General features: G+C 40.8%; 1 protein-coding gene across 3 annotated transcripts in view; it reads right to left on the bottom strand.

The window, feature by feature from the left end:
* Positions 1–21,770, bottom strand: part of STRN3 (striatin 3) — a 117,785-nt gene that overhangs the window by 88,048 nt on the left and 7,967 nt on the right. The window lies entirely within an intron of this gene.

Raw genomic sequence — 21,770 nt, forward strand, 5'->3', positions numbered from 1 at the left:
TTCAGAAGAGTTCATATCTTTAGTTGATTTATGTTCCCAAATTAAAATGCATTCATATTTTTATACAGAGGCTCTCATTCACAAACAAAATAGCTTTCATTCACCCTAGTATACTCCTTTTCTGGGATGCATATTAACATAGGACTATAGAGAGAGGCACTTAGCCATGTGAGTCTGAAGTCAGGCAGAAGGTAGGGCAGGGCAGCACCTAATTACTGGAAGAGAACCTCTATGCCATCAAGTTCATTTATTGCATTTAAAGGCAACCATTTGTTTAAAAAAAATTGGTTAGATAACACCGGTTCAGATGATCCTAGGAAATGGATCACTATCAAGAAAAACCAGTCCTTGTCAGAGGCCCTGAGAAAAAATACCTTCCCCACCCTTAATTTGGCCACTTAACCTCTAAATAACATGGCCATATGAATCACCAACCAGGCAGCTGGAATGTGTCTCAGCACACCCAAGCCACTCCAAGCCAACCTGTGGTGCATGATGTTATCAGGCACCACTCATAAATGCAAAAGAACTTTCCTTTTAAAGCATACCAGACTCCCGCCCTGCCAGTTCTCCTGGAAACAGAGGCATAGGGGATAAAATCCACCTACCCCATGTGCCTGTTTCCAGGAGATGCAATGCAGGGTTGGACTGGAAAGGGTTGTGGCATGAGTTGGCTCTCCTGCCTACTAGCAGAACCCAGAGGTTCATTCAAATCTAAGGCACACCTACCTAAAGCTAAGGCACACATGTTACTACAATGGCTATAGAAACTGGAAGAAGGAACAACTTTCCAGGTAAGCTGAGGCAGTACAACAGTGGTTTTCACCTGGGGGTACCATATTCAAAAAATTTGGAGAGGCTGCCTTGACTTGTAAAAGGTTGAGGACCACTGACAAATTATACTTCTCCCACTAGTCATTTTTCTTGAGTTATGGTAAGGGTTTAAGGACCTAATTATAGAATACAAGTAAGTAGACTGCTTGGCTCCCCAGGACCATGGAGTAAGGATTTCCTGCAGCATGATCCAGAAAAATTCTACTCTGATACTGCTACTGGTTTCCTGACTACAGTATACTCCATTTATATGCATGCCAGATAAGTGCATTATTTGATTAACAGCATAATACAATATCACTTCCAAATATAATAAATAATGATCATCTGCCTATGAGTTAAATCTCCATACCACTTCAAAGACTCTTTCAACTCCAACATCTACTTTATGTAATTTTACTCCATTTTACTACATATTAACTGGCACCAAGGTGCTGTGAGAAGCTTTAAACTTTATGGGAACTAAATGGTTCAGGGCTGCAGGCTGCCACCATTTTCAAGACTTTTAAACAGTCCCCCTGAAACAGATTATCAGAAACTTGGAAAATGTTGGGACCTAATCAGTATTGGGGCTGCAGTTTCTATGGCACTGTGTACTTGCTCGTATTAACTTTGGGTAAGTGCATACTGTGGATGAGTGCATTGCCTTTTTCAGTCCTAGGCCATCCATTTAAAACAAGTACACTGCATTTTAGCATCAGTTTCCCAGTCAGACTGGGAAGGGCACAAGTGAACTCTCCTACTTCATTAGGATTCCAATTAGCCTAAAGCAGGTAGGAGCACCACAGCCCTTTCCAGTGTAGCTATGCATGAGATGCATAGAGCACTTGTCTGGCCACAGTATCAGTGCCCACACTGTGGCAACCTGGCTGAGAACCAATGATCTGTGTTCCTGAAATACTTAGAGAAAAAAATCTTCTCATTCTAAGGGACATTTCCTTTATGTAAGAAAAAAGAAACCACCTCTTCTGCTAAGAATGCCCATTCAGACAGCAGACAGCTCAACCAATTCCCATCGTCAGCCCAGTAAGTTTCCCTTTTCCATAAACACATACAATAAAGCACAACAGGCAAATATATGACCGAACTGTGCTGCACCCAAAAATCTTAGGTGGCTCCTTGGGGTCCACAGCCATCCAATGTTGACTGTTATGGGAAAGGAAAAACAGGAAAATTACCACCTTTCATCCCTACCTCTTGAACTCCCTAATTAAACCTATAATGATGGAACTGAAGTCAGATTCATTTATACTGCAGAATTAGACAGAAGACAGATCTAAGTACTAATACTTCCCGCCCCCAAATTATTTTCTGTTTACTACTACCCTGACCATGATAAACTATATCTGAAATAACAGAGTAGCCTTTTCATGTAGCCTTTAAAATACCATGCATAAGAAATGCCAAATAATGAACAAAGTAGCAACACTAGAGATTTTAAGTACTACAGCATTTGGTGTTTTTCTTAAAGTCAGGTGCTTGAATCAGGTTATAACATAAGAATCTCAGTTTTCATTTAAAATTCGTGTGATTGTGGAAAAGAGCTTGCAAAAATGAACCTTCAACTCTAAGGATAGAGGGCATTTTGCTACTACAAATGGATGACAGGATAACTCTTTATAACAGAAAAATTATTCTGTATATACGGTACACAGACACAGACACATACACACACCCTTTGAAAAAGTCCCTGAATAAAGCCTCTCCTATTTGGGACATGGTTGTTCTTGGGTTTCTTTTTCCCTCCTTATAATCTATAACATTTTTGTTGACACTTACTTTGGCATAACTGCTCCTAGATTTTGATAACTTTATCTGCAATTCCTGCTCCCACAACTGTGGTGTCAGGCAAGGAAAGTTAAAAGGAAAAAAGCCTCTGCTTCTCCCACAGCTGATACCCAGACAGGGGAAGAATAAGAAGGAACTAGTGACAAGACAGAACTAAGGACAATAGGAGAATAAGAGGAGATTAGGAGACAGTTGCATGAGACAACAAGGGTACTGAAGCTATGAGGTAACAAAAACCAGGGGATTTGGCAGATGCACCAAACAAACAAAAAAAGGAAATGTAATGCTACGTAGGTGGTTTGACAGAGGCAAATATGAAGGGGATTCGGGTCTGAAAAAGAGAAGAAGGGAACCAGATAAATTGAATAATTTTGTCCCATGCAATTAAATAAATGTGTCCCATGCAAAGAATAATATATAATACGAGTGCATGATAATGCTTATGCACAAGGAGACCAAACTAAAGCTCTGGCATTTCCTAAATATTTACTTTCTGGAGTTGCAAACTTGCTTTCTATGCCTGCGCCTTGCTTTCATCTGTTTTCCTAATGTATCTGATGATGTACAAATTACAGTTTTGTCCAACTAACCCAAAATAATTCAATCCATCAATGAACACAAGCATCTCCTGGTAAAGTGACATGCTAGTATGCTCTCTAATTACCAGAACCTAGGATCAAGTATTCCATATGCAATTCTAACTACTAACTATACAAGCCTTCTAACTAATGGCTAAAGGAATACCTTTGGGTAAAGGGATGAATAGCAAAAGAATATTATTGGTGAGAGCAGTATTTAGTTAAGCAATCGAGTCAATGAAAGGGTTACTTAGCAAGTAAGTGTTAGGAGGTCAGTAAAACAAGCTAATCATTTGTTAAGTAATGCAAGGAGACTGAGCAACAAATCAGAAGTACAAGAACTGGAGGACCAGGCACCCTAAAAATCTAGGAAACCGTGTTTTTGTTGTTTGTTTTATAAGTAAAAGATATTTTTTCTATCTGAAGCATCCCAAAAGATGAAGGAAAAAAGCTGTTAAGGGCTGCAGACAAACTACAAAACAACATCCTCAAAAGGATCAAGTAGAAAGGGGAAAGAACAAATAAGCACAAAAAGCCAGCCCATAGAGTACTGGGATTAAATGAGTTAGATTGTGAAGAGGAAATGTAAGCAAGAAGAAAAGGAAAGAAAAGTAGACTGCTGAATACTGAGGATGGGTTAGATCTCAGAAGTGATCTAGATGGGGTCCAAAAACTAAGCAAATATTTTGCTTCAGTGTTCACTGCAAATGAACATGGAAACAAAAGCAGGATGGGACAATACAGAACCAGAAGCTAACACAGCCCAGATGGAACCAAAACTTAGAGCACTATGTAAATCAGTAAAATAATCTCCATCATAAAATTCTGAAATCATGGGTCTGATAAACAAGGATTTCAAATCTTTCAAGTTATTGGTGATACCATGTAAGAAAATGAAAAGAAATCTGTTCCACTGCAGGCCAGTTGACCTGACATCAACAGATTTTTGCTCACGGTGAGAGCAGGCTGCCCACTGCAGGTTCAGGACCAGGGGCTGTGCCAGGCTCTTCCCAGCAAGGGGGCTGAGCAGGGGCTGCACTCAGGGCGCATTCAGCTGTGCGAGGCAGCAGCATAGGGAGGGGTGGCTACGGGGAATATTGGGGTGGCCCTGCAAGCCCGCCCCCCTGTGCTGCTACTGCCGCCCAGCCCACACAGCTGAGCCGGCCCCCACCCACCCTAAGCCCAGCCCCCGCACTGTCCTGAAGGGACTGTTGAAGCCCCGGCCCCTAAGCCCACAGCAAGCAGCCCACCCTCAACACACAAAAAAAATTGGGGGGGAGGACATATGCACCCCATGCCTCCCCCAAGGGTGAGCGCCGCAGCAGGAAAACACCCCCCCTCCACCCTCCTGGATGAGCCACCCGTAGCTCTGCCCCATATTCACCACTCTGGTTGGGTAGTGCCTACCCCTGCCTCTGCCCTACTCACTCCCTCACTGTAGGGGACTTGATCTGACCCCTCCCTCCAGACTTACTAGCAGGATGCTGCTCTCCAAGCTGCTGGACTGCATTCCTGTAAATTAGCTATCAGATTGGTATCAGCCAATATGGCTGGTTAATAATCGGCCACAGGTATTGGCCATAAAAGTCTTTATTGGTGCACCCCTAGTTAATGAAAGAGGACAATAGTACAGTAGTACTAGAGAAACTAACAGGCTGGAAAGCTAGTTGTCAAATTTTCCACAGACTGGTTTTAAGACCAGTTTTATTTTAGGCTTTCTATAACGACCCTGGCGCACAATAATGACCCTGTAATGACCCTGGTGCACAAAAGGAAGAAAAGTGCTGATGACGTAAAAGTTAGAAGGGCAGTGTCACTGGAGTAACAGAAACAAGATGAAATCCAATAGCACACAATACAACACATGGTCATGCACTGAAGGACCAGTAAGAATTTTTGCTGTAAGAAGGCATATTAGTCAATCATACAATAACTACAAGCTACCAGTAGGACATAACCATGGAAATGGATGTATATAGCAAATTATTTTTAGCACAGATATGAAAGCACGAATGGTACAAGGCACTGACAATGTTGTACACAGTATTCCTAGTGTGTTTTTCATCATGTATGTGAGGAAGATTTAACTAAAATTGGAAACACTATAGAGAAAGGCTACAAGGGCAAGTAGGAGAATGAAGAGCCCATCTTATAACATTAAGTGCAGGTCTATACAAAGAGAGCTGGTACAATGAAGCCAAAAGAAAGCCGCCTACTGCTGGCATACATCTCCGCTACAGGGTTCTACTGACAATAGCCAGAGCAGCAGAAACTCCAACACAAACTAGGCTAACCTAGAGACCTAGCTAGCTATGTTAGTCTGAAGTAAGTAAGAAAGGAGGGCAGAATTGTACCTTACACACTAACTATATATCTACCTACCTAGGTACCTAGTGGGGATATATGTACAGCACAAGCTTTCATGAACTGAAAGACATTGAGGAGTGGGCTTCAGCTCACAAAAGCATATGCCATATGTCCACTTTGGCTAGTCTATAAGGTGCAAATCTACCCTCCCTTCTACTCGTTTACTCTAGCAAATGTGAAAGCTGAGGGGGAAGAAGGAAGAAAGAACCAGGGAGGAAGAAGAAAAAAAGACTATATTGCTGCAAAAATAAAGTATACAAATTATGAATAAATGCAAGGTGAAAATTAAGAGATTTCTAAACATCAAAAGACTGAAGTTTTGCAATAAACTCCCAAAAGCAGTAGCGAAAGCAGAAAAGCTAATTAATTTTGCAAACTTTATCTGCAATCACTGTTCCCAGCAACTGTGGTGTCACACAAGGAAATTTAGCAGGAAAATTTAGCGGTCTGCTTCTCTGACAGGTAATATAAAGAAAAGAGGAAGGACAAGTAAGAAGCAGACTGACAAGAATATAGGGAAGTAGGAACACAGGAAGAATAAAAGGTAATTAGGAGACCAGGCTGAAGGAGACAAAGTAACTAGTTTTAAGGAGGAGTGTGTTCACTTTATTAAAGGAGTTATATATGATATGGTTGCCTGCAACCACATGAGAGTTGATGAACCAGAATAACTTCTAATCCCATCCCTTATATTCCTAAATGCACGTATGCCGAATTTCCTCAAGCAACTCATTATATAATAACCATATTATGGCAGTTTGAATAGTGCAAATCCTAAGTATTACTAAGTAACCACTGAAGTAGCAAATATCAGACTGTTGCCCAAATATTTACTTTAAAAAGTTTATCATCATCCTCAGGACCTTGAATCTGTAACTTACTGTAAGCATATAACTCTGAAGTATACATTCCATAACACTGTTTGCAAGCATGCTTTAAAATAAAAATTATTTTAAAGATTTAAAAGAAAAAAGGTGCACGGCCTCCCTGAAACTGTAGAGATCTCTCACTGTAATTAAATTTAAGTTGTTCCCCCCCACACAGTTCTTTTGTTACACTTTGATCATGGCAGCTACTGCAGGCAATTTAATAGCATTACATGGATATAAAGTTTACAAAAAGAACTTCAATACGTGTCTCAAGTATTCACATGGATTCAGCATTTTACATACAGGAACATAATTTAATTAAAAACACTTGCTAGATAAGGAATGAAATATTTTAGTTGCTTAGTAACATCAGTAGTAAGTTGCATTTCTTTAGCATTTTGTACCTCGCCACATAAAATGGAAGTCCAAATGATTAAAACCGTATCATATTTCTTCCTCTAGGCCAAGACTTTAACTCCTGCTCCCACCAGACTTTTCTTTAATTTTGGGGAAGTACTTTGGAAGAGACATTATGGGCAGGGCTCGTAACACCACCTATTATTAAGGTTGCCTAACAGTTCTAGTAAGAGCCTGATTTCAGTTACTTTTAAATGTATTTTAGCTAGACTTTTATCCTACAAGCTGAGACTTTACTTTTAAGTGTGTCCTGAAGGCTCAATGTCTGTGAAAAGGGTCAGCCAAAATGCCTCAGGCATTTACAAGGATAAAAGGTAAGGCCATATTGTTTTTCAATACCAAAAACTCTACAAGAAACTTTTCTTAGTGGCAGTTCTTGAACAGATGCGTTTTGGACCAAGGATGGAAAACTAGCAAAAAGTCTCCTTGTCATGTGTCTTTTGATATGACAAACTGCTTAAATTTGGCCTTGGAAAAAAAGTGACATGCTGAGTAGAGATTTGCTAGAATTTATCTGTCAAAACTCCTCACCCACTGAGTATATTCAATTCCCTCAGCTTCTACTGCTGACTAGACTTCATATATGACAGCCCCAAAGAGCAAGTAAGCATGCTGTAAACCTTCACGTTTCCAGAATAGATACATCCCCAGAGCAAGTCCACACCTCAAATATGTAACCAGCCTAAGACTACACAATCCCCCTAGACCATGCATCACACACAGATACAGGAGCCCACTTAGGAATTTCCCTTTAATTACTGGTTCTAGTGGGTTTGCACCAAGACAGAGACAGGCAATCAAACTGAAAGCAGGGGTAGCACATTTTTTTTTTATGTTCATTCCCCGCTTCTACTGATATTCAGGCAGCATGAAGGAGGATGCTGCCTGAACCTGAACACAAAGGAAACAAGAGCTAGACTGCAGAAATAGATTGGGACTAGGAGACAGCTGCCTGGGTAAAAGAAGATACAAGAATTGGGAAATGGTGGGTAGTGACAGGGACTGAAAGCAGGTGCAAGTAAGTGGAGGCTATAATGGACACTTACGATACTTATTATACCAATATCTGTGTGGCTCAAAGCATAGTTCCCTTTGATTTCTATGAATGAGAAGCAATTTCTCAAGTCAGACAACCAGAAAATGAAGACAGGTACATACTCACACTGAATGAAGCAGACACTTTTTGAGAAAAAAAAGAGACTTTGTGAACAAGGCATCAAACTATATCATAATACATATATGTGGAGCCAAATTAGGATTACACAAGAAACCTTAATTCTAGCATATCATAAATTTTGTGACAGGTTTCACAATCTTAATGTTCTTTTAACACAGCTTAGTATATGTAATATTGGAATAAATGTGCCCAAAATCCCAAGTCTAGACAGAATATTAAGAAGAAAAATAACAGCACAAATACTGAATTAAGCAGTGAAGCAACTAACACAAATGATAGTTAACAGTTCCTTTAAAAATAATGGAGTTCATGCTGTTGGAATAATAATACTGTCCTGTATTCCCTTAATAAATTGTATAAATAATTAGACTAACAGGATGCAACCAGTGCAAAATCATATAACCAATCTGATTAATTATGAATTAAAATACTCACTAATGAAACAGTTAATTTACAGACTGAAACTCAAAATGCATGTTTGCTATAACTGAAATAAAGGTGACTAAAATATCAGATGCAATATGTGGTGAGTTAATTTTATTTTTTAATCAACTCTAGATCAGTTGTCGTCAACCTTTTTTTCATTTAAGGGTCCCTGAAAAAATGTGAATTGAAATGCAGACCCTTCTGAAATTTAAGTGTAGGTATTCACATACTTTTTTATTTATCAGAGTCATCTTTTGTGGATCCCTTAGATATAGTTTGTGGACCCCCACAGACCACAGGTTGAAGACTACTGCTCTAGACTTCTGCAGGAAGGAAAGGCCCTTGCAGTGTTTTCGGAAGGGAAGGAATGCAGTCAAGTAGCTGAACTACAAAAGCCTCATCATAAACAACAATCATGAGTAAGCACCTCCCTATTTAACAGAAGCTCCGTAGCCAGCCTTGATAACATAATAATGGTAAATATTCTCTATACACAACTTCTAACTGCAACAATACCAACAGAGTCTGATCTACGATCCACCATAGCTTTGTGATTAAAGGCTGTTTTCATTTTGCAAATGAGGGCTTGCTCATGATTTTTTGTCCAAAAAGGCATTAGTTACCCATCAACCCCCACCAGTTGTAATTTGTGACTCTGTTGTCATGCTTCACTTCAAGGAATTTAAGCATTCAAGTGATGCTGCTCTGAGATCCTACAGAATGGAAGGTTCTAAGTGCTAACTCTTGCTGCTTGAAGATTTTAAATTTCTAAAACTCAATTTAGTTTTTAATAGAATGCCTTCATTTTCAAAATGGTTAAAATAGAGGGGTGTAAGTTTGTAGCCATGGTGGTCTAAGGCCATAGGCAGACATGGTTCTTTGGGTGAATCTGGTATCTTTTATTAGACCAACTTAACTAATATTTAAGTAATATTTAAGTTGGTTTTAATATTAAAACTTAAAGAATACTTAAATAATATTTAAGTTGGTCTAATAGAAAATATAAGATTCGTTTAAAGAACCTGGTCTGTTAAAGGTACACCAATATACTGATCCCATATCGGATTGGCACTAATAAAAGGAAAATCGACATCATCAGCTATTGGCTTTTTTTGGTGGTGTAACCAACCGATAACATCACCGATAAATGCCATGTGCATGCACACAGCTACACACACAGAGCCAGGAATACAGCTCCGCAGTTTAGACAGAAGCATCCTGCCGGTAAGTCTGTGAAGGGGATGGGCATGGGGGGACAGATCAAGGCCCCCACAGTGAGGTAGGGGCAGGCACTGCCCAGTCAGGGCAATGAATGGGACCCCAGGGCTGAAGCAGGATGGAGCCACGGGCAGTTCATCATGGGGGAGCAGGGATGTGGCTCCCTGCTGCTGCACGCATCCCCAGAGGAGACATGGGGGGATTTGTGCGTAGGGCACAGGCAGGCTGCCTGCTGCAGAGATTTAATCACATGGGGAGTGGGGCTGCAGGAAGGATCCATGGGTAAGGAGGTGACATGCATAGGAATAAGGCAGTCACCACCTTCCTCATCAAGGGCCAGAGCAGGCAGGAGGCGTATGTTTATAAATGCAAAACAAACATAAACCTTTATATACGTCAACAGTTTAAAGTGTCCTGCACTATTACTAAATATCAGTTATCAGATTGGCATTGACCGATATGGCTGGGTAATCATCGGCTATCAGTATTAGCCAAGAAAATCTTTACCAATGCACCCTTCTATAAAAACAACATGCTGATTTCAGCTCTATTCAAAACACATGGAAGAATGACCATTCAAAGGAAAACACTGTCCTTACTATATCTAAATTGTACTTCACTGTGGCATTTAAGCACCAGATAGACAAGTAAAAGGTGGAACTGATAGTCTAGAAAGGCCCCTTTTAATCTTCATAATTATTCTAGGCATTTTTTCTTTTTCTTTTCAACCTCTTCATCAGCAGAAAGCCATTTTACCAAAGGGTTGGCTAGTCTGAGATAACAGACACAAACACCAGGTAATAATACACAATTTTGAACACTAAAAAACCCCACCCCAATCACTGAACACTACAAAACCTTCTTAGATAATAGTGAAATGAGCGAATAACTGTGCACTGCTGGATAGCTAAGTACCCAAAATTACAGAATTAATTTAAAAATAAAAAATGCATGCAGTATTTCACAGTGCTGACCATTTTGTGAAAATATAAATTTGAAATGGCTTCACTATTCACAAGAGATTAGGTCACAAGGTTATGTAAATTATCCAAAGCAAATACTGATAAAGTCTTTAACCTTTACCCCAACATTCTGTATGTGTTGATCTTTTACTGGGGAAAAAAAAAAATCATGTATAGCTATGTAAAGCTCTTCTCTCTCTCTCTTTTTTTTTTTTTACTAGTACTTTTCTGCATTCAGCTATAAAACCATGTCTCTCTTTACTAGGAGTCCAAACAGTTTGGAGAATTAAAAAAAAGGCATTAAAAACATCTAAAACTTTCTAAAATCGCTCTCCTATATGTCAGTGGTTTTCAAACAGTGTTCTGGAACCCTGGGGTTCCAGGAAGAAACTGGAAGTAACAGCAGAGTGGGCCAGGAGGTACTGCCAGACCAGGTCACCTAGCTCTGTCAGCTCACAGCAGAGGAAGTGACATGAAGGGATTCCATGACTTTAGAAAGCTTGAAAACCACTACTGTATGTAATGTCATCATTTTAAAGTCAAGTATCTTGGGACATACCCAAGCTAGAAGTCATGTATATCCCACTGAACACCTAGGATTCTCCCTTTTCCAATGCTGTATACTGTAGCATTCACATTTCCATCCATGATGCATAATAAAATGTCAGGCCTTAAAAGACAATCTGCAAAGGGAAAAATATCTGGTTTGTGACTTTTTTTGTTCTTTTCATGTAAAAGGAAGGTCTGAAAAGTCCCTTGTCCCTTCCTACTCTGCTGTCCCTACAAAACAGCATGAAGCACAACTGCCCTAAATCAAAATCTCATCCCTTAACCAAGAGAACAGAAGTATTTCAACAACAAACAAACGTTCTCCCAAATGTTTTTCAGGCATTTAATAAAAGTTTGAAAACACCTACTTAAACTGATTTAGAGCAAACGATTTATTTCCCTTGCCTCTGATATTAACATAGTTGCCTCCTAACATCAGAACATCTTCCAGGAAAAGTTAGGCTGAGGGCAGGGTACAATAGACAAGGCATGAATTAATCTTTAAGGCCTAATGATCCTACAAATTATTCTTACAGCAGAGTACAGTACACGTAAAAACTACTGAACATACTTTGGAGTACCAGAATTAATTAAAAGAACCATACTTTACTCCTTAAAGTTATACCAGAAAAAGTGTCTAAGATGCACCATAACTTTTAAAAGTTAGTCCAAAATATCTTTGGATTTAAATCAGTGACCTGATTGAATGTTCCACCTTAAAAGTGTAGCAAAAACTTTAGAAGATTGTATTTAATGTCCTCCCCATGCATTTCTGACATCTAGGTACACTTGGCACATTACTTCAGTGTTAAGTGTTTTAAAGAAGTTTCTGCAAGGTAAGTGGAGTCAAACCATTTAACAGATGTTTGGTAAATGTAAACTTTGTTAAACATCAACAACTGAAGCAGGGCTGCATACTGGATCCTACATTCCTGCTTCAACACACGTTCCGTGATGCTGGAGAGGACTTTTAACATTGCAAGGTTCAAAGCTAATATGAAGGTGAAGGAGATCATCATAAGGGACCTGTTGTTTGCAGGTCATACAGTCCTTATGACTCACACTGTTGATGCCTTACAAAATCTCATTACCAAGTTCTCGGACTCAAGCAAAACCTTTGGGATAGCAATAAGGTTAAAAAAGACTGTTTTCATGCATCAAGGCTCTTCAGAACCAGTTCCAGATATTGCCTTAGACGGTACTTATCTGGATGCTACTGGTTGACCAATCTTTCTCCCTTGGCTCTACTGTTACCAGTAATTGATCTTGATGCTGAACTCGCTAGTAGAACTGGTAAAGAATGCCAAGAACTTTGACCTTTTGCAAGACATAGCCAGGAACAATAACAAACTGTCAACTACGGTGAAAATGTGTACAAGACACGCATCTTATCTGCTCTTCTGTATAGCTCAGGTGACCTACGCCAAACGTACTCAAAAGACTAAACAGCTTTCGTATCAAATACCTGTGTAGAATTCTTTGAATAAGATGACAAGATGGAGACAAATGTGGAAGTGTTAAATCGTGCTGGTATCATGGGAACATTGATGAGTAAGAACAGACTGAGGTGGCTTGGTCACGTTTAGGGCCCTGAGAAATCATGGATTTCTTGTAGAAAATTTGCAGCACATGCGCAGGCAAAGTATCATTTTTCACAGAATATTCATATAACTAACCAGTAGTTCCATGAATACTCTGTGAAAAACGATACTTTGCCTGCGCACGTACTGCACACACAGCTGGCACTGTAAGTGGATGGGGAAAATATTATCTGGGGGGGGAGGCTGAGCCCCGCCTGACCCTCCCTCCCTCCAGGCTGCTGTGGGGCCTAGCGCACACTGTGGCTGTACACAGCAGCGGAGAAGCAATTGCACGTCAGGTGCCAGCAGGTACTGCAGGATGGCAGTGTCATGATGCTGCTGAGGTAGCCTGCTGTAAAGAAAAGTTTGGGGGGGCTATGCCCCGTTAGCCCTGGCCTCCCACCACCTATGGCAGGCATACACATATACCACCCCCCTCCCCCACAACAGTCCCCAAGCCCTGGCCCTCCAAACCCCCTCCCCTCCCCACCCCACCTCCATACACTTACCCTCATTACGCCGCCTGGCTGCATCCTGGCCATGTCCCCAACAGCCACTTGCAGGCTGGAACACTGCAAAAGTCTGGGTTCCCCCCTGCAGGCTGGAATGCTGCCAGCCTGCAAAGGGAAACCTGCATTTTCACACAGTTTCCTGGCACAGGTTCATGACCCTTAAAAATCATGGTGTGGGGCTAATTTCATGGTACCTGTGCAATCATGATTTCCTCAGGGTACTAGTCATGTCAAGCAAATGCCGTATCACAAGACCCTGAAGAATGTGCTGTACTCTGAAGCCCATGAAAGGTCTAGTGAGGCAGACCACTGCCCACATTTGGGGATGCTTGCAAAGATGACTTAGCTTCCTTTAGAAGCTCTGTGGATGATTGGGAAAGGAGTGCAGAAAGCTGCTCTGATCAGTAGAATCATCTTGCAGATGGAGTGAGGCATCTATCTACAACTGGTCAGAAGACTTATCCTCAAATCTTCTGCTGACTCAGTCTCAGTGTTCACTTCAGCTTTTACAGAATGTTCCAGCTGGCTTGCCTAACAATACCAACGTTGTTAACTTTGCTATGTCATACAGGAGTGGTGACTTCCTCTTCCCCTGTGACTCCCATTCAAGATTCTGAAGGGGTTATGTTACTTTATAAAGCCCCACTGCCTGGGGTTACCTTCAAAACTGCTCTCCTTATCCAAGTACCACTCTAACCACCAATCAATCAATCAATCCAGTTATTTGGGTTAACACAGCTAATCATTTCAAGACAAAAATGCAGGAAGGTGTTAACTATGCAATATACTCCTCTCGTTTTTCTCTCAGAACAAAAACACAGCAATCGCTACATTTAAAGAAAGGCTGGACTGGATGAATCTCAAATCTAAAGAAGCAACAGCAATGAATAACCTGTTCTCATTAAAATTTTTTCAGTTTAATTTAACAACCCTCTGCTTTCTCTGTGAAATGTTGGTAGTGGTTTTAAAATGTAATTAAGATTTAAGTACACTCAGCGAATTGAAGTGCTAGAAATATGGGGGGGAAAGAGGGGCACAGAAGCGTTTGTGAAAGTATTTCTAGGTAGAAATGTCTACAAACATGTTCCTATATTTTCTAGTAAGAAAACCTGAGTCTAGCTGAAAAGGTTTCAGCTAGAATTTATTCAATAAGAAGATACTTTTTCTCCATCCACCCTCCCTTCATCAGCTTGGGCCAGATATAATAATAGTTTGGTTTTGTTTTTTTTAAAGGATGCTAAAGGCCCAAACACCAGTAAGTCACTGAACCTGACCACCTGTATAACACATGGAATTTCTGTCAGCTACCTTGTACTGTGCCCATTAAGTTCCATCTTAATTTAATGACATCAAGAAATGAGAAAACAGTCACCATTTCCTCTGGCAGTTTGTTCTAATAGTTAATTATTCTCAAAGCTAAAAAAGTGTTCCTTATTTACAGTGTAGGTATGTCATATGTCTAGCCATTGTTCTCATCATACCTTTCTCCATCAGGTTAAATAACTCTGGTCACTACTGGTCACTAATTTTTCCCCTTATACTTTAAGGCATTTTCTAATCCTTAAATTATTTTTATAGATGTCTTCTGCATCATCTGCAATATTTCAACATCATTTTGAAAATGTTGACACACAAGTCAAATGCCATATTCTAGTACTGAATGCACCATCATAAACAAACCAAAAATATTTCCATTAATACATGGAAGGATCATGTTAGCGCCCCCCCCCCCCCCATTTTAAACACTGCTTGGTGCTGGGAGCTTATATTCAGGCATTTGGCCACTAGAACCCCAAAATCCATTTCTGAGACATTGCTTTCCACGGACATCTGTGTTCCTAGATGTATGACCTTTCACTTTGCTGTATGAGGGAAGGGTATTTTGATCCCTTTGAAAAGCCATTCATCTTTGCCAATTTTTATTTATTCAGCAAACAAAATACCGAAATCATCCTAATTTTTTTGGAACTAGCTATGCAAAACCCTCTAAACTTTTAGAGAAATCAACTAACCTGCTAAGAGAAGTTATGTAGTTCCCAAGTCCCTGACATTTTAAGCATAATCACACTCTAACCTAGTAACAAAACAAATACTGCTCTATGGACAAGTCGAATTAAAATTTTAAAAATGTGGTACAAATGTTAGCACTTCAGGAAGCAGGTTCCACCAGTAGCATATATTTTGGCATTTACTTGATTTAAGTATATCTAGGAACAATAAGCTTCTAGTTTTGGGGGGGTTTTCTCCACAATAACAGTAGAGGTCCCAACTAAGATTATTGTTCCATTGTGGTAAGTAGCCTACAATAAGGATAAAGAACTGCTCTTGTCACTTGGAGTTTACATTGAACAGGCAGGAAGGATCAGAAAGGTAAAAATGACACCTGATCAGTAGCAAAGCCAGGAATACATTATTTATTATTTGTATTCCTTCAGTGCCAAGGAGCCCAAAACACAGACAGACCATAAGCCAATTTTGCTTGGGGCTTTTCAAAAAGATGGTCCCTACCACTAATAATTTAGATAAACACAGAATAAACAAAGATAGACATAGATAGGGGAATATAAGGAGACATACCTCATCATTATCATAAGGCAATGATCTCATCACAACCAACAGCTTAATCATTATCAAAATGGTAGACAACTGAAAAATTATAAGTATCCAAGAAAGGTGTTTGAAGAAGCTATTCTGAAAAAGGTTGTGAGATAACCTTGTGAAAGTTTATAGACTGCTCCTTCCAAACAAGAGGCAGGGTGATAGAAAGCACATTCTTAGTTCTTTTAAAAGTTAAGAGAATTATAAGGACTGAGATCAGTACTCTATCCACCATACCATGTTCAGAAAAGCAGTTCATCAGACGTGTATTATTCACACGTAATGCGCTTTAGAAAGAAACAAAATAACCTGTATTTATATTAAAACTAGAAACGATCATATACTCATATTAGGGAATATGAACACATAGTAAGCATCTAGTTTTAAAACTCCATTCCCGCCCCATTTAAGTCCATAAGTAGTGCTGCCAACAGCAAATCAAGTTGTCTATGGAAATACAGCTAAGTATAAAACAGTCAATCAATTAAAAATACATACTATGAAGTGTTGTATCGGAAGAACTCACAGGCAGTTTGAGGTGAAAAAAATGGTCTCTGCATTTTCCATTCTTGGCCTTGTCCCACGGCATAAAAAGTGTCTCAAGTGCTTCTTTAAGTTATACCACTTATCAAGACAGTAGGAGCTAATGATCGCTGAGGTACAAGAAACCTCTAAATCATACTACATATGTGACAGCCAAAATAAATGTGTTAAAGCTCTGAAGTGAAATATTCCAATTCTAGAATCCAACCTTTTACACCTCTGCTTCGGTATAAAACACCAGCTGTTGTTTCTGAGGACCACAAGTTGACTGAGCTTACATGAGGTACCAGGGCTGAATGTCGTCAGTCATGGCTTTGGGCAAAACTAATCAAAAGGGCAGGCCAAATTTTTTTCTTGAAGTGAACCAATTAGAAGGCCCAGTATATGTAGCTCAATGGGCAGAGCATACCCTACGGTCAAAAAGCACAGACTGTCACCAGAGTTATGGCCATTACACATAAGCTTTTCTATACAAGTCCAATTGTATTATCTTGATATACATAGGATTATGCTTACCTGTACCAATCCTCCCATACTGCTGAAAAAGGGTTTACCTTGAATCCAGGAAAATATATTTTGAACTCTGATTTTTACTCCTGACTAAACCAATGTTACTTGGAAAAAAATAAGCACTCACATCCTAGTTAGTACTGGAATGGTAGAGAGCTGAAACAAAGTCTGCTTAGGTTTACACCAGAAACTCTTCTGACAGATCCTGGGGCTGATCACATAAAATCAGGCCACTTACTAATTTCTAGAAGATACCTTTTCAGAGAATCAACAGACTGGCATGAATGAAGGCAGGTGGGGGCATTATCCCAACCCCAGGTCAGCAAGCTCAGAACAAAAATTCTCGAGCAGCTTAGGTTTCTTTCAGAAGAGCAGCAGAAGATATCAAGACAAGACTTCCAACACAGGCTATGCTGTCAGCCTGCACTTAATAAACACCGGACCAAACTCTGCCGCTCCATCATGCTTCTCAAGGAAGAGAACTACCAGAGAACTTCTGTGAGAGAACTGAGATTTCATAAACCACCTCCTACAGCCTAAGGGCGAGTGGGGGGAAAAGCGGGAGGCACAGGGGAGGGTAGAGAAGATAAAGAGAAAGGGATTATTTCTCTCTCCCCAAGTTTAGCACCATGTATTTCCATCTGCACCAGAGCCAATAAGAACAAGGAAAGATTTCATCCGAAATGTTCAGTGAGAGGAATCTGTAAAATAAGTAGGCGTCACATACCCAAAACTAAGGAGGTGAGTACATTACATAGTATAGACGCACCAGATAGGTGAGCAAGTGAACAGTTGTGAAGAGTGGCAGAAGAGTATATGCTGTTGCTGTGATCCATTTTTTTTTAGTGACCAGACAAAATTACATAGGGTGGGACAAAACATGCATCTTCACCTGCCATACACATTCTTTTTTAATCTGCATTTATGCAGTATAAATTTACTTTCGCAGTACTCCAAAACAAGAGCTCCTCAACATGGACGCTGCAATGTACTCCCTCTTACATGTATACAGGCAGTCCTCAGACTTACAACAGAATTGGTTCCTGAAAACCATATCTTAAGTTGAAACACTAACTCAGAACCTATTTTCCCATAGGAAACAAAGTTATAAATGGGGAATTGGTTCCTGAACCAAGGCCCAATACCCTATTTTCACCAAATATAACCCAGAATTTCATAATCAATTATAGATGAGTAATATAGCTACATTTATGTATTTATATTGGAAATAGCAATCATATTGATTTGGAAGGACTTCTTTGAGGGGACTTTGCTGGATTTTTTGAAGGGTTCTTGGTTGGAGTCTTCTTAGGAGTCTTGGCTGGAGGTTTTTCTGGAGTCTTGTCTGCTTTCTTAAAGAAAGTGTCCAAGGAAGTTTGGAAGATGTTCTCCAGGGAGATGGGCAACATAGTGAACTCCTTCACTGGCATGGCTTGGCGTCAGATCAAGTGTTATCAAGTTGAAACTGACATCAGAAAGTTGAAACAGGGTGTCAATTTATAAACATTAAGTGCAAAACGTTGCAACTCGAAATGTTGTAAGTTGAGGACTGCCTGCATATCAAACACACAATTTGCTTAACTGCAAAAATACAAATCCAGTCCCAGTTTGTTATTCATTGTTTACATTGTAACAAACATTGATTATATCAGTTAAATATACACACCACTTTAGGACTTAATTTCAATGCAAACCTCGTGGAACTGACTAGAGCAGTGGTTCTCAGCACAGCTTCACAGATGTTAGGGTCTGGAAGGGACCTTACAAGATCATCGGGTCCAGCCCCCCAAATTAACAACAGATGTCCAGCTTTTTCATGAAAATATCTCACTTTCTTTACAAAAGCAGCCTACAGGTTCTTATGGTCCTTAATAGATTTAGTTCCCCAACCGCTGAAGGGGGCAGGGAAGAGCCGTGATATAGAACAATATTAAGTGACTTGCCCATGGTGATACAGGGAGCCTTTGCAGAACTGGACTAGCACCCAGACCACTCAACCACCCATCTTCCTCTCCCTCTGGGTTTGTGCAGATTCCTTTGAAAGGAAAAATCGGCCTTGTTGGGTGCTCTTTCAGATGGCAAAAGATCTGCAGATGGAGGTCTGAGCTCCATGCAAGCTCTCAGGTTCTCTCATCTGTTAAGCAAGATGCTTGCAAAGGGGGAGAGAGCAAACGCAGTTTCTTTCTCCACCATTTAGTTCAGTGGCAGGAAAGCAACAAGCGGTATGCGGCACCCAACCCAACTATGTTGGGCTCCCTGCAGCTTTGGCATGTACCTGGCAGGTCTCTCTTCCTTTATCTGCCTCGTTTGCATCACAATTTCTTGTCCAAGGTCTGGCTGTTCAGGAGCAGCTCTGAATACTGATGCAGCAGCAAGAAGGAGCCTGGGTTTCCAATGCCATGGTGATCAGAGCAAATCCAGGGAGGGGGGCTGTCATCTCTTTCTCTCTCCTTGCCCAGAGCAAGTGAAAGCATTTCTTTGGATCAAGAGTCAAAGGCCAGGGACCCCCTTGCTTCTGGCGGCAAAGCCCTCGGTTGTGCTACCCAGCAATCCTCACGGCCACATGTGCTTGCACAGCCATGCATCAGCCAGTGAGTCAGACTCAGGACCAGAGCTGAGATCGTTTTGGGTTTCATCTACCAGCCCCTAATGCTTCCCTGTAGCCTCAAGAGGAAAGTCTTTTTTGGTCACACCTTACCAATCCCTGAGCTATCCAGTCCTGGTGCCCTATCGCCCTCCTGGGATGCTGATTATTTCTGTGCCCTCCGGCAGAGCTTAGAGGTTGGTGCTCTTCTGCATTCGACACCACAATGACACACAGGTAGTAAGTTCCTTGAGATCCTTTCAAGAGTGCTTTGCAATGTCAGCTCTGCTAGATGTTCAAGCATGATTTACAAGATAAAACCAGAGATTTCAAATAGGAACTCATAGCATTAAAAAAACTGCCCTACAGAAAAATTGCCTTACAGCTACAGAAAAAAGTTCATGCAGGAGAACTGCTCTACTACTCGTCTATAATACCCACCCACAAAAAAAAGATACACAGGCTGCTTACCTTGTCTCTCCACCTTAAATTAAGTGTAAAAAGTTTACTACAGGTTTTTTCTATAGTTAATGAGCACTGTTATACTTTTGTAGTAGCTTCATAGTAGCTAGGGTCAAGACAGACCTGAACAAATCATCTAGCATGACCCCCTGACACAGGCAGGAATGAATGCTGGGTTCACAAGACCCCAGACAGGTGATCATCCAACCTCCTCTTCAATTTGCCCAAGGTAGGGGCAAGGACCATTTCCCTGGGAAGCTGGTTCCAGATTTCGGCCACCCTAACTGTAAAAAATTGCCTTCTGATCTCTAACTTAAACCTATTCTCCATCAGCTTACCACCATTGTTCCTCATCACCCCAGGTGGTGCTGAGGAGTTCCAGCATATATAAAGAGTTCCAGTAAGTGCACAGCCTTTTTACATTCTAGGGCAGAGGTCAGCAACATTTTTGGGCAGAGTGCCAAAAACACAATCAACCTTGACTTGTAAAATGTTGGCATGCAAGGGGCAAACAGCGGGGGAGCCACAAGGGGCCTGTTCTTTGTTGCAGTAGCACAGCCCTGGCCCCTTCCTTGAGGTACAAGTGCCAAGCAAAATGCCTTCAGCTGCCACACAGTGGCACGTGAGCCAGGGGTTGCCTAGCCCTGTTCTAAGGGCTATGCATTTAAACAGTGCATGATATTCCTAAATAAAAGTTATTTATTTATAAAGCAGAGTAAGTATTCCAGAATAAAAGTTACTTTTATTCCAAAATACACCATCTGTGCCAGGAATTTATTTTGATACAGTTATTGCATAACACACCAATCAATTTCCCTATACAGATGAGCCCTCAGTTTTCTAATACCTATGAAGTACAGGTTTATCTTATACTCAAGACTACATATAGTAAGAAATTCAATTCAAGTGAATATAGGTAAAGTACTAAAACTCAAAGAACTAAGAAAGATGTAAATAAAAAATAGCGATAGCAAAGAAATAAAGAGTTAAAGAAGATAGTGGAATCTAGAAACAGAAGATACCACACTGTGGTTGCGCACAGGGATCCTGGCTTTCTGTTTAAAAAAATGCAAATTATCTGATTCAAAGACGCAATGCAAATTCTGAGAGAGAGAGAGAATTCTAAAATTATAAAAGCCTATGTCTGTCTGTCCGTAACGCTTTATTCATACTCTGACTGGCTGACAGAAATAGCCAATAAGAGTGCTCCAAGCATAAGGGAGTGCCATCATGATTCCGAAGCCACAATGAGGACTAGACAGAGGATGGGGAAGCTGCCATCCTTGAGTCCCCTACCCAGCTCCCTGCAAGGAGCAGAAGAGCAGCAGCATGGGGCGTTAGATGGCAACACTCCATCCCAGCACCACCCCATTCATTCTTGACAGGCAATTGGCACATATATATTATATGCCAAAAATTATAATATAAGATATATGCGCCAACTGCCCGTCAAGAATGATGGGGGGAGGAGGGGCCAGGATGGAGTGCTGCCATGCTACCGCTGTTCTGCCTCTTGCAGGAAGCAGGGTAGGGGATCTGAGGCCAGCAGCTCCCCCCGCTCTGTCCAGTCCTCGGCACACTCCAGTCTCTTATTCACATATATGCGAGCGAGAGAGATTGATTGGTGGAAAATCTGAGCTTCCTCTCCCCTTTCACTCACCAGGACATGGGTCTAGATGTGGCTGTCCAAATGCTGGTAAAAAACTGGCCCTGGGAGCCATCTGCAGGATCAAAGTAGTTTGGCAGCAGGGGTTGGGGGGGAGCTTGACAAGATCAGAGAGCCTCTCTGATCTCAC

The sequence above is a fragment of the Crocodylus siamensis genome, chromosome 2 (assembly GCF_052110815.1).
Source record: "Crocodylus siamensis isolate JL-2025a chromosome 2, ASM5211081v1, whole genome shotgun sequence".
Lineage (NCBI taxonomy): Eukaryota > Metazoa > Chordata > Crocodylia > Crocodylidae > Crocodylus > Crocodylus siamensis.